Below are 13036 nucleotides of genomic sequence, written 5' to 3' on the forward strand. Positions count from 1 at the left end.
CGAAAGCTGCCCTCCCCCTATTATGATGGCTTTCATACCCGTCCTACCCGGTTCGCCTGCATCCGCCTATTTATATAGTGTACATTAACATACCCATACAGAGTGTAGATACAGACCTACAATATATGTGCATGTACACAGCATGCATACATATACAGCAGGAGTAGGCAACGTCCAGCACTCCAGATGCCGTGGAACTGAACATCCCAGCATGCCCAGCTACAGTTATAGCTTGCCCTAACTGCAAAACATGGGGCAAGACATGCTGAGATGTGAAATTACATGGCAGCTGTAGTGCTGAACGTTGCCTATATACATAGCATACATATATTTACATAGTATACACATACATACAGTATACATAGTATACACATACTGTACATATACATAGTATACACATACATATACATAGTATACATAATCAAAGCATACACACACATACCTATAAATATATATGTTTATCTATATAAAACATCATGAAATATATACAGCCATTAGCCATCAGCCTGATGACAGCCGGGCAAGCAGCTGTACTATGTAGCCTGCTATAATGAACCGCCCGGTGACCTCGTCTAGGCCCGCACTCCTGCTATAGAGGCCGTGGCTATCAATCTCCGGGGCCTACCGTGGATTTCCCTGATATCCTAGCAGCCCAGTCCAAACTTCAGCGGAGGAGCCAATAAAGATGGAAACTAGGCGTGCGGAGCTAGAGGAGGCCCTATCACAAAAACCCATTACAATTACAATTTATGCAACGCTGTATCCACAATATAACTCATTCATATTAGTCCCTGCCCCACTGGAGCTTACAGACTACAATTCCTAACACACAAGCGCTCAAACACATGAATATTTCATTGCACCTAGCCTTCTTGGCAGGGTGATTTCTCACAAAGAGCCCTATTTATTTTACCTACATTTATACAAAAGTAGGTGAAAATGAAAATTTTCACCTACTTTCGTAGAAATTAAGAATCGTGGCCATTCATTGGAATACTAATACAGGAGATATCACCTATCTCCTGCTCAGATTTCAGTCTTGATCTGGCCCACTGTACCCATACAGTAGTATGAGGATCTAAATTCATCAAGCTCTCAAAATGTCTTTAGGAAGAACGTGTATAGAAAACACATATTTAATAAATATTAATGCATTTCAGAAACATATTACCGCGCCTCTACAGGTCTAGAACCAAAGTCTAGCCTGAGTTATCTGTAATTAATAATAATATTAATTACCTGTCTTGGGTCAGCTACTCCTGACGTTCTATCTTCAATATATGCTTTGTTGTAAAGATGACCTCACAGAAGCCCAGAAATGTAGTTTGCTCCGCTGATGATCTCACAATTCAATCATAGAGAAGGTCCACCTGAAAAAAGAAGATAGATGCGCGATAATATGTTCCTGATAGACATGAATATTTATTACGGTTTCTTTATATAGTACCACAAAAACGCAGTGCTGTATAGAGAACACAAGTCATCCATATCAGTCCCTGCCCCATAGGAGCTTACAGTCTAAATTCGCTAACACACACACACACACACACACACACACACACACACACACACACACACACACACACACACACACACACACACACACACACACACACACACACACACACACACACACACACACACACACACACACACACACACACATTACACACAGTGTTGCATAAATATCTCCTGTTGGCAGGGAGATTTCACACTAAAACAATTGGATTGTTGGAAGTAAAATCTTCAAGTATAATAAATGTGATAAACGGCGTAGTCACAAATACCCTATCCGACACCAATTTAACAATACAATACAACAGCAGTAAAGCAGCTGCCTGAAGGCGCCATTCAGTCCCGCACAACACGAAGTCAGGAGAATAGCAGGAACAATGTGAAACCCAACTCTACAGTGATGGATAGTGCTGTGCATCTATACCCCAGCACCAAACATACTTTGCCGCTCAAATGAGAGCCTAGCTATAGAGAACTGGCGTATAATAAACAAATATATTCATTAACAAAGAGTAACAAACAAGATATACACTGACCATAGTCACCAAAACATAGAGAACAGATTACAGCAAATAGCAGCCAGGCCCCCTCGCAAGTGCACGTATTTTATAGTGGGGAAAAAACATAAATATAAAATAATATCTAAAAACATATGAGCTATCAATATAAAATATATACAATATATAAATATAAAAAAATAAGATTTTACTTACCGATAAATCTATTTCTTGTAGTCCGTAGTGGATGCTGGGGACTCCGTCAGGACCATGGGGATTAGCGGCTCCGCAGGAGACAGGGCACAAAACTAAAGCTTTAGGATCAGGTGGTGTGTACTGGCTCCTCCCCCTATGACCCTCCTCCAAGCCTCAGTTAGGATACTGTGCCCGGACGAGCGTACACAATAAGGAAGGATATTGAATCCCGGGTAAGACTCATACCAGCCACACCAATCACACCGTATAACTTGTGATCTAAACCCAGTTAACAGTATGACAAACGTAGGAGCCTCTGAACAGACGGCTCACAACAATAACAACCCGATTTTTTTGTAACAATAACTATGTACAAGTATTGCAGACAATCCGCACTTGGGATGGGCGCCCAGCATCCACTACGGACTACGAGAAATAGATTTATCGGTAAGTAAAATCTTATTTTCTCTGACGTCCTAAGTGGATGCTGGGGACTCCGTCAGGACCATGGGGATTATACCAAAGCTCCCAAACGGGCGGGAGAGTGCGGATGACTCTGCAGCACCGAGTGAGAGAACTCCAGGTCCTCCTCAGCCAGGGTGTGCCCCTGACCAAGTAGCAGGCAGCTCGGCAAAGTTGTAAAGCCGAGACCCCTCGGGCAGTCGCCCAAGATGAGCCCACCTTCCTTGTGGAATGGGCATTTATATATTTTGGCTGTGGCAGTCCTGCCACAGAATGTGCAAGCTGAATTGTACTACACATTCAACTAGCAATCGTCTGCTTAGAAGCAAGAGCACCCAGTTTTTTGGGTGCATACAGGATAACCGCAAGTCAGTTTTCCTGACTCCAGCCGTCCTGGAAATCTATATTTTCAGGGCCCTGACAACATCTAGCAACTTGGAGTCCTCCAAGTCTCTAGTAGCCGCAGGTACCACAATAAGCTGGTTCAGATGAAACGCTGACACCACCTTAGGGAGAAACTGGGGACGAGTCCGCAGCTCTGCCCTGTCCGAATGGACAATCAGATATGGGCTTTTGTGAGACAAAGCCGCCAATTCTGACACTCGCCTGGCCGAGGCCAGGGCCAACATCATGGTCACTTTCCATGTGAGATATTTCAAATCCACAGATTTGAGCGGTTTAAACCAACGTGATTTGAGGAATCCCAGGACTACGTTGAGATCCCACAATGCCACTGGAGGCACAAAAGGGGGTTGTATATGCAGTACTCCCTTGTCAAATTTCTGGACTTCAGGAACTGAAGCCAATTCTTTCTGGAAGAAAATCGACAGGGCCGAAATTTGAACCTTAATGGACCCCAATTTGAGGCCCATAGACACTCCTGTTTGCAGGAAATGCAGGAATCGACCGAGTTGAAATTTCTTCGTGGGGCCTTCCTGGCCTCACACCACGCAACATATTTTCGCCACATGTGGTGATAATGTTGTGCGGTCACCTCCTTCCTGGCTTTGACCAGGGTAGGAATGACCTCTTCCGGAATGCCTTTTTCCCTTAGGATCCGGCGTTCAACCGCCATGCCGTCAAACGCAGCCGCGGTAAGTCTTGGAACAGACATGGTACTTGCTGAAGCAAGTCCCTTCTTATCGGCAGAGGCCCTGAGTCCTCTGTGAGCATCTCTTGAAGTTCCGGGTACCAAGTCCTTCTTGGCCCATCCGGAGCCACGAGTATAGTTCTTACTCCTCTACGTCTTATAATTCTCAGTACCTTTGGTATGAGAAGCAGAGGAGGGAACACATACACCGACTGGTACACCCATGGTGTTACCAGAACGTCCACAGCTATTGCCTGAGGGTCTCTTGACCTGGCGCAATACCTGTCCAGTTTTTTGTTCAGGCGGGACGCCATCATGTCCACCTTTGGTCTTTCCCAACGGTGCACAATCATGTGGAAAAAACTTCTCGATGAAGTCCCCACTCTCCCGGGTGGAGGTCGTGCTGAGGAAGTCTGCTTCCCAGTTGTCCACCCCCGGAATGAAAACTGCTGACAGTGCTATCACATGATTTTCCGCCCAGCGAAGAATCCTTGCAGTTTCTGCCATTGTCCTCCTGCTTCTTGTGCCGCCCTGTCTGTTTACGTGGGCGACTGCCGTGATGTTGTCCCACTGGATCAATACCGGCTGACCTTGAAGCAGAGGTCTTGCTTAAGCTTAGAGCATTGTAAATTGCTCTTAGCTCCAGTATTTTTATGCGGAGAGAAGTCCCCAGACTTGATCACACTCCCTGGAAATTTTTTCCCTGTGTGACAGCTCCCCAGCCTTTCAAGCTGGAATCCGTGGTCACCAGGACCCAGTCCTGAATGCATAACTGTGGCCCTTTAGTAGATGAGCACTCTGCAGCCACCACAGAAGAGACACCCTTGTCCTTGGAGACAGGGTTATCCGCTGATGCATCTGAAGATGCGATCCGGACCATTTGTCCAGCAGATCCCACTGAAAAGTTCTTGCGTGAAATCTGCCGAATGGAATCGCTTCGTAAGAAGCCACCATTTTTCCCAGGACCCTTGTGCAATGATGCACTGACACTTTTCCTGGTTTTTTGGAGGTTCCTGACTAGCTCGGATAACTCCCTGGCTTTCTCCTCCGGGAGAAACACCTTTTTCTGGACTGTGTCCAGAATCATCCCTAGGGACAGCAGACGTGTCGTCGGAGACAGCTGCGATTTTGGAATATTTAGAATCCACCCGTGCTGTCGTAGAACTACTTGAGATAGTGCTACTCAGACCTCCAACTGTTCTCTGGACCTTGCCCTTATCAGGAGATCGTCCAAGTAAGGGATAATTAAGACGCCTTTTCTTTGAAGAAGAATCATCATTTCGGCCATTACCTTGGTAAAGACCCGGGGTGCCGTGGACAATCCAAACGGCAGCGTCTGAAACTGATAGTGACAGTTTTGTACCACGAACCTGAGGTACCCTTTGTGAGAAGGGCAAATTTGGACATGGAGGTAAGCATCCTTGATGTCCAGGGACACCATATAGTCCCCTTCTTCCTGGTTCGCTATCACTGCTCTGAGTGACTCCATTTAGAATAGGTCTCACCTAGCCGTCTGGCTTCAGTACCACAATATAGTGTGGAATAATACCCCTTTACTTGTTGTAGGAGGGGTACTTTGATTATCACCTGCTGGGAATACAGCTTGTGAATTGTTTCCAATACTGCCTCCCTGTCGGAGGTAGACGTTGGTAAAGCAAACTTCAGGAACCTGCGAGGGGGAGACGTCTCGAATTTCCAATCTGTACCCCTGGGATACTACTTGTAGGATCCAGGGGTCCACTTGCGAGTGAGCCCACTGCGTGCTGAAACTCTTGAGACAACCCCCCACCGCACCTGTTTGTACGGCCCCAGCGTCATGCTGAGGACTTGGCAGAAGCGGTGGAAGGCTTCTGTTCCTGGGAATGGGCTGCCTGCTGCAGTCTTCTTCCCTTACCTCTATCCCTGGGCAGATATTATGGGGACGAAAGGACTGAGGCTGAAAAGACTATGTCTTTTTCTGCTGAGATGTGACTTGGGGTAAAAAAGGTGGATTTTCTAGCTGTTGCCGTGGCCACCAGGTCCGATGGACCGACCCCAAATAACTCCTCCCCTTTATACGGCAATACTTCCATGTGCCGTTTGGAATCTGCATCACCTGACCACTGTCGTGTCCATAAACATCGTCTGGCAGATATGGACATCGCACTTACTCTTGATGCCAGAGTTTCGCATATATAGAAATGCATCTTTTAAATGCTCTATAGTCAATAAAATACTGTCCCTGTCAAGGGTATCAATATTTCCAGTCAGGGAATCCGACCAAGCCACCCCAGCGCTGCCCATCCAGGCTGAGGCGATCGCTGGTCGCAGTATAACACCAGTATGTGTGTATATACTTTTTAGGATATTTTCCAACCTCCTATCAGTTGGCTCCTTGAGGGCGTCCGTATCTGGAGACGGTAACGCCACTTGTTTTTATAAGCGTGTGAGCACCTTATCCACCCTAAGGTGTGTTTCCCAACGCGCCATAACTTCTGGCGGGAAAGGGTATACCGCCAATAATTTTCTATCGGGGGAAACCCACGCATCATCACCCACTTCATTTAATTTATCTGATTCAGGAAAAACCACATGTAGTTTTTTCACACTCCACATAATACCCTTTTTTGTGGTACTTGTAGTATCAGAAATATGTAACATCTCCTTCATTGCCCTTAACAAGTAACGTGTGGCACTAAAGGAAAATACGTTTGTTTCTTCACCGTCGACACTGGAGTCAGTGTCCGTGTCTGTGTCGACCGACTGAGGTAAAAGGACGTTTTAACGCCCCTGACGGTGTTTTAGACGCCTGGACAGGTACTAATTGGTTTGCCGGCCGTCTCATGTCGTCAACCGACCTTGCAGCGTGTTGACATTATCACGTAATTCCTTAAATAAGCCATCCATTCCGGTGTCGACTCCCTAGAGAGTGACATCACCATTACCGGCAATTGCTCCGCCTCCTCACCAACATCGTCCTCATACATGTCGACACACAAGTACCGACACACAGCACACACACAGGGAATGCTCTGATAGAGGACAGGACCCCACTAGCCCTTTGGGGAGACAGAGGGAAAGTTTGCCAGCACACACCAAAAACGCTATATTATACAGGGACAACCTTTATATAAGTGTTTTTCCCTTATAGCATTTTAATATATATAAACATATCGCCAAATAAGTGCCCCCCCTCTCTGTTTTAACCCTGTTTCTGTAGTGCAGTGCAGGGGAGAGCCTGGGAGCCTTCCCACCAGCATTTCTGTGAGGGAAAATGGCGCTGTGTGCTGAGGAGAATAGGCCCCGCCCCCTTTTCGGCGGGCTTCTTCTCCCGTTTTTCTGAGACCTGGCAGGGGTTAAATACATCCATATAGCCTCCAGGGGCTATATGTGATGTATTTTTAGCCAGAATAAGGTATTATACATTGCTGCCCAGGGCGCCCCCTGCAACGCCCTGCACCCTCCGTGACCGTTGGTGTGAAGTGTGTGACAACAATGGCGCACAGCTGCAGTGCTGTGCGCTACCTTCATGAAGACTGAAAAGCCTTCTGCCGCCGGTTTCTGGACCTTCAATCTTCAGTATCTGCAAGGGGGGTCGGCGGCGCGGCTCCGGGACGAACCCCAGGGTGAGACCTGTGTTCCGACTCCCTCTGGAGCTAATGGTGTCCAGTAGCCTAAGAAGCCAATCCATCCTGCACGCAGGTGAGTTGAACTTCTCTCCCCTAAGTCCCTCGATGCAGTGAGCCTGTTGCCAGCAGGACTCACTGAAAATAAGAAACCTAAAAACTTTTTCTAAGCAGCTCCTTAAGAGAGCCACCTAGATTGCACCCTGCTCGGACGGGCACAAAAACCTAACTGAGGCTTGGAGGAGGGTCATAGGGGGAGGAGCCAGTACACACCACCTGATCCTAAAGCTTTAGTTTTGTGCCCTGTCTCCTGCGGAGCCGCTAATCCCCATGGTCCTGACGGAGTCCCCAGCATCCACTTAGGACGTCAGAGAAATATAAATCTAAAAAATATACTGTGGAAAAACTATATACAGATGGGTTCACGATTATTTTGGCTAGTTTGCTGCGCCTAGGCACAACATGGTTTATTAACATAAACCCTTCATCTATTGTTCTCAGCTGCAATACAATACAGAGAACAATACAGCAGGGGATTAAGTCATTACAGCAGGGGAATAAGTCCGACTGGCCAGTCTCAGTTAATCCTATTAAAGGTCAAGATAAACATGGACCCATCTGTATATTAGAAAGATATTTTTTAAGTAAAATACAAGGGCTTAATTGACAGAACCAAACAAATAGTGATGCTGCAATTGCGTTCAAATCAAAACAAAATATAAAAATATAAATCGGAACAATAAGCTCAACCAGGTGAAAGCTATTGTAGCAAAGGTGACCTAAAACATCCCAGAAGACTGGGCCGTAATGTTGTCCAGTCCAAGGAGATTAACTGGTCAGGGACAGAGACACCACATTCCTATAGGATAGTAGAAAAATACTCGGGCCCACTAGCCCCATCCTAAATCTCCTGCATAGTTTGACATGAAATGAAAGCCACAGATAACTCAGCTATCAGAGCTATCAGTCTGTTTCCTCAGTCGAAAAACTGCTAGAAAAAGCTGTTCCATAGCATGGTCAGTATGTACAGCCAATATAGGAAAACAAGTAAGTTCCACAGAGTAGCCCTGAACAGAAGACTAGGGTGCTGAAATCAACAGATGTGATAGAGAGCCAGCGAGACAGATGAGAAAGTGAAGGGAACAGTTCATGCAAAGGACAACCAGACTGCAGCAGGTAAGTATCAGCAGCCTGACTCAACAGAGTAGCCCTGAACAAGAGACTGGGGTGAACAAATCAATAGAAGTGATAGAGAGCCAGCGAAACAGACGAGAAAGTGAAGGGAACAGTTCACGCAAAAGACAAACAGGCTGCAGCAGGTAAGTATCAGGAGCCTGACTCCACGGAGTAGCACCGAACTGGTGACTGGGGTTACCAGATCAAAGTGAAAGAAACAGTTCAAGAAAAAGACAACCAGGCTGCAGCAGGTAAGTATCAGTAGCCTGGCCCCACAAAGTAGCACTGAACTGGCGACTGGGGTTACCAGATCAAAGTGAAAGTAACAGTTCAAGAAAAAGACAACCAGGCAAATATCAGGAGCCTGGCTTCACAGAGTAGCCCTGAACAGGAGACTGTGTAACCTGAGTAACAGAGCAGGTAAGGGAATGATGATGGCTTAACACCAGTAGACATCAAGGAGATCAGGGTGTCCATCATCACAGGAGCGTGGAAGTGGAACAGCAAACTAAGCAGCAGTCACCAGGGCCTCACAGACACAAGCTACAGCATTCAAAATGGGGCAGACGGAAGTCCCCAGCAGCAGAGAAGCGACCAGCGAGTAGGAACATTCAGCAGAACAGAACCCCAGCGCTGCAGAAACTACTGGAGAGCAGCAGTCACCAGGGAGGAAGCCATAAGTAGGAGCCACCACGCGGTAGAGGATGTCCCTCAAGCCAAGTCAGTGCAGCAATGTGCCCACTTTAATAAAATTATCAATAATAGGAAACTCTTAAGGCCGGTACTCACCAGCCGATGCAGGAGAGATGTGTGCTGAGCAAACCGCTCAGCACACATCTCTCCCGCCGCTCAGCACAGCGCGATGTGTGCTGAGCGATGCAGGGGAGGACGGGGGGGGGGGGGGGGGGGGGCGCTCATTTCACCCAATGGGTGAAACGAGCGACCTGCTAGATTGGCCTGCACGGCAGGCCAATCTAGCACCAGCGATAGCGATGCGCGGGGCTGCGCATCGCTTTCGCTGCGGGGGCTACACACGGAGCGATCCTGCTTAAAATCTAAGCAATCTAGTCAGATTGCTTAGATTTTAAGCAGCGATCGCTCCGTGAGTACCCCCCTTTATTATAGTAGCAATAATCGGTGCCCCTTTTAATGGATTATCAATAATACACATAGCGAGTGTGTGTGTGTGTGTGTGTGTGTGTGTATAAATATATATATATATATATATCTACACATGCACACAAGTATACACATATATAGGGGCATATCCAAGTGAGAGCGAAAGCTGTCCTCCCCCTATTATGATGGCTTCCATACCCGTCCTACCCGGTTCGCCTGCATCCGCCTATTTATATAGTGTACATTAACATACCCATACAGAGTGTAGATACAGACCTACAATATATGTGCATGTACACAGCATGCATACATATACAGCAGGAGTAGGCAACGTCCAGCACTCCAGATGCCGTGGAACTGAACATCCCAGCATGCCCAGCTACAGTTATAGCTTGCCCTAACTGCAAAACATGGGGCAAGACATGCTGAGATGTGAAATTACATGGCAGCTGTAGTGCTGAACGTTGCCTATATACATAGCATACATATATTTACATAGTATACACATACATACAGTATACATAGTATACACATACTGTACATATACATAGTATACACATACATATACATAGTATACATAATCAAAGCATACACACACATACCTATAAATATATATGTTTATCTATATAAAACATCATGAAATATATACAGCCATTAGCCATCAGCCTGATGACAGCCGGGCAAGCAGCTGTACTATGTAGCCTGCTATAATGAACCGCCCGGTGACCTCGTCTAGGCCCGCACTCCTGCTATAGAGGCCGTGACTATCAATCTCCGGGGCCTACCGTGGATTTCCCTGATATCCTAGCAGCCCAGTCCAAACTTCAGCGGAGGAGCCAATAAAGATGGAAACTAGGCGTGCGGAGCTAGAGGAGGCCCTATCACAAAAACCCATTACAATTACAATTTATGCAACGCTGTACCCACAATATAACTCATTCATATTAGTCCCTGCCCCACTGGAGCTTACAGACTACAATTCCTAACACACAAGCGCTCAAACACATGAATATTTCATTGCACCTAGCCTTCTTGGCAGGGTGAGTTCTCACAAAGAGCCCTATTTATTTTACCTACATTTATACAAAAGTAGGTGAAAATAAAAATTTTCACCTACTTTTGTAGAAATTAAGAATCGTGGCCATTCATTGGAATACTAATACAGGAGATATCACCTATCTCCTGCTCAGATTTCAGTCTTTATCTGGCCCACTGTACCCATACAGTAGTATGAGGATCTAAATTCATCAAGCTCTCAAAATGTCTTTAGGAAGAACGTGTATAGAAAACACATATTTGTAGCCCTACTGGTAATTTTAATATATATATATTGTAATATATTGTGTATACATATGCATATGTAATCTGTCATGTTACATAGGGCATGAAATGAAGGAGTTAAGCTCATGTACTGCAGTATGTGGGGAGAAGTTTCTAGATTGCCATGAGGCCAGGAGATCGTTGGGGAGAGCATGAGGACGGAAGGGAAAGGGGCCCCTGCGCATGCTGTGACAGTTAGTCCGAGACAAACAGTACCTGTGAGAGAGGCAGCATCCCAGCGGGCAGCTCGAGTGACAGAGCAGAGAGCGGGGGACGGAGACGCTGGCAGAGAGGCAGTCCTGGTAGCGGCGATGCTAGAGACGCTGCAGGCATGGAAATAGGCGCTGGCAAAAAGATAGTCTCGGTGACAGTGAGGCTGGAGAACGCTGCAGGCAGACAAATAGCCCCTGGCATAGAGGCAGTCCCGGTGATGTTGGAGAGCCAGAGAGCTGTGCAATAGAGGCGCAAGCAACCAGAGTAAGAGGGAGAACGGTGAGGAGTGAGATCCTGTCAGTGCTGAGGACTCACTGATTGGTACAAGAACTACAATAAGAGGTACCTACACTATCTGTCTTACAATAATCAGACAGAGGGGGTGGAGAGGCAGAGCGTAGAGGAACAAGAGGAATAGGAGGAGTCGGGGGAGCTACCAGAGGTGAGCAACTATCCGTTGTGTCGCCTCCCCCTGGCAAGGTAACTCCTTCAGTACTAAAGTACCCCAAATGCTTGAATCCTCACTGCATTAACTGTATACATTATAAATGTTTCAACTGAACTTTAATTTTAGAGACACCATAAGCATTCTTCTGTATTATATGGACTGAGGCCAGTTATAGAATACACATTACTATATAGACTGTGGCCGATTATATACTACATACCCAGAGATGCTACAGGTGCACTATTGTCACATATAGACTGAAAGCCCAGAACTGTAAAGCCTGTTAAAGTAGAAAGCTGCAAAAAGAAGCACCCATATCGGGATAGCTATTGAAATAGAGACATTCCTGAAGGAGGGGCAACTATAGACTGAAAGAGAAGTAACTATTAGCGAACTGAAGGCATACCGTTTCTCTTATCTACCAGCATGACGAAAAGATAGAAACGCCTTAGAGTAATGATAGACTTTACTAGTAAAGCCTCACAACACAGAGAAACTGATGATACTAAATCTGGATAGCTGTCAGGGACAATAGGATGTGTATATGCTTTGATATAGCCAGCTGGTGACCATTTACCATCAGAGAGAAAAGTCAGTAATAACCAGCCCGACCAGTCAGAGTGGAAAATTAACCCCTAACTGGATGTTAAGAGGAAAAGTGAGTTATAATAACAGTGTCATCGCTGAGTAAAGTAAAGGAAGCAATCCAAGCTGGATATATTCTATAACTGAGGCAGTATAACTGTAGCATGTAACAACTCGGAAACCATGGGCCCCAACAGTGCACAAATGTTTGTATAAACACTCGGGTCGATCTCATTTTTTAAAGATCTGATATGGTACCAGAGGTAATTTTTTGTTATGCATGCGAATACATTGTATAGGATGGGGAGAGTATAGTGATTAACTTGCGTAATAATTATTATATAGGTGGTAATGTTTGTTGGAACGGTCTAAAGAATTTATTGACGCTGATAGCCCAACTATAGTTGTACAATAAAGCTATTATACTTACCACTGCCTGACTCTTCTGCTAGGGGACCCGACATGCCTAATGGAGAGAAAACAGGTAAATGAATTATTGGATTGTGTGTAATGCATTATCTATACACATAGGCGACTACACATTAGATACGGCTTACCCAAACAAGCCGGGTGATATAACACAATAGTTAATAGTTTGGGTGGAGGCACAAAGGTAGTTGATAGTAACTCTCTCGAACAGCTACCCCAGAGCAGAGCAAGGGGGTTACATATTTAATAAATATTAATGCATTTCAGAAACATATTACCGCGCCTCTACAGGTCTAGAACCAAAGTCTAGCCTGAGTTATCTGTAATTAATAATAATATTAATTACCTGTCTTGGGTCAGCTACTCCTGACGTTCTATCTTC

At 45.8% G+C, this 13036-nt stretch overlaps 1 long non-coding RNA gene across 2 annotated transcripts; it reads left to right on the top strand.

Moving 5' to 3' along the window:
- Positions 1–11060: 11060 nt before the first annotated feature.
- LOC134965086 (uncharacterized) lies at positions 11061–12654 on the top strand. Of its 2 annotated transcripts, none has more exons than XR_010188309.1 (2): positions 11061–11672; positions 11767–12654. It is a non-coding gene; the product is annotated as an uncharacterized LOC134965086 (long non-coding RNA). The 2 variants fall into 2 exon arrangements; XR_010188310.1 differs by having other exon boundaries at positions 12571–12654.
- Positions 12655–13036: the final 382 nt, after the last annotated feature.

The sequence above is a fragment of the Pseudophryne corroboree genome, chromosome 10 (assembly GCF_028390025.1).
Source record: "Pseudophryne corroboree isolate aPseCor3 chromosome 10, aPseCor3.hap2, whole genome shotgun sequence".
In the NCBI taxonomy this organism is placed as follows: Eukaryota; Metazoa; Chordata; class Amphibia; order Anura; family Myobatrachidae; genus Pseudophryne; species Pseudophryne corroboree.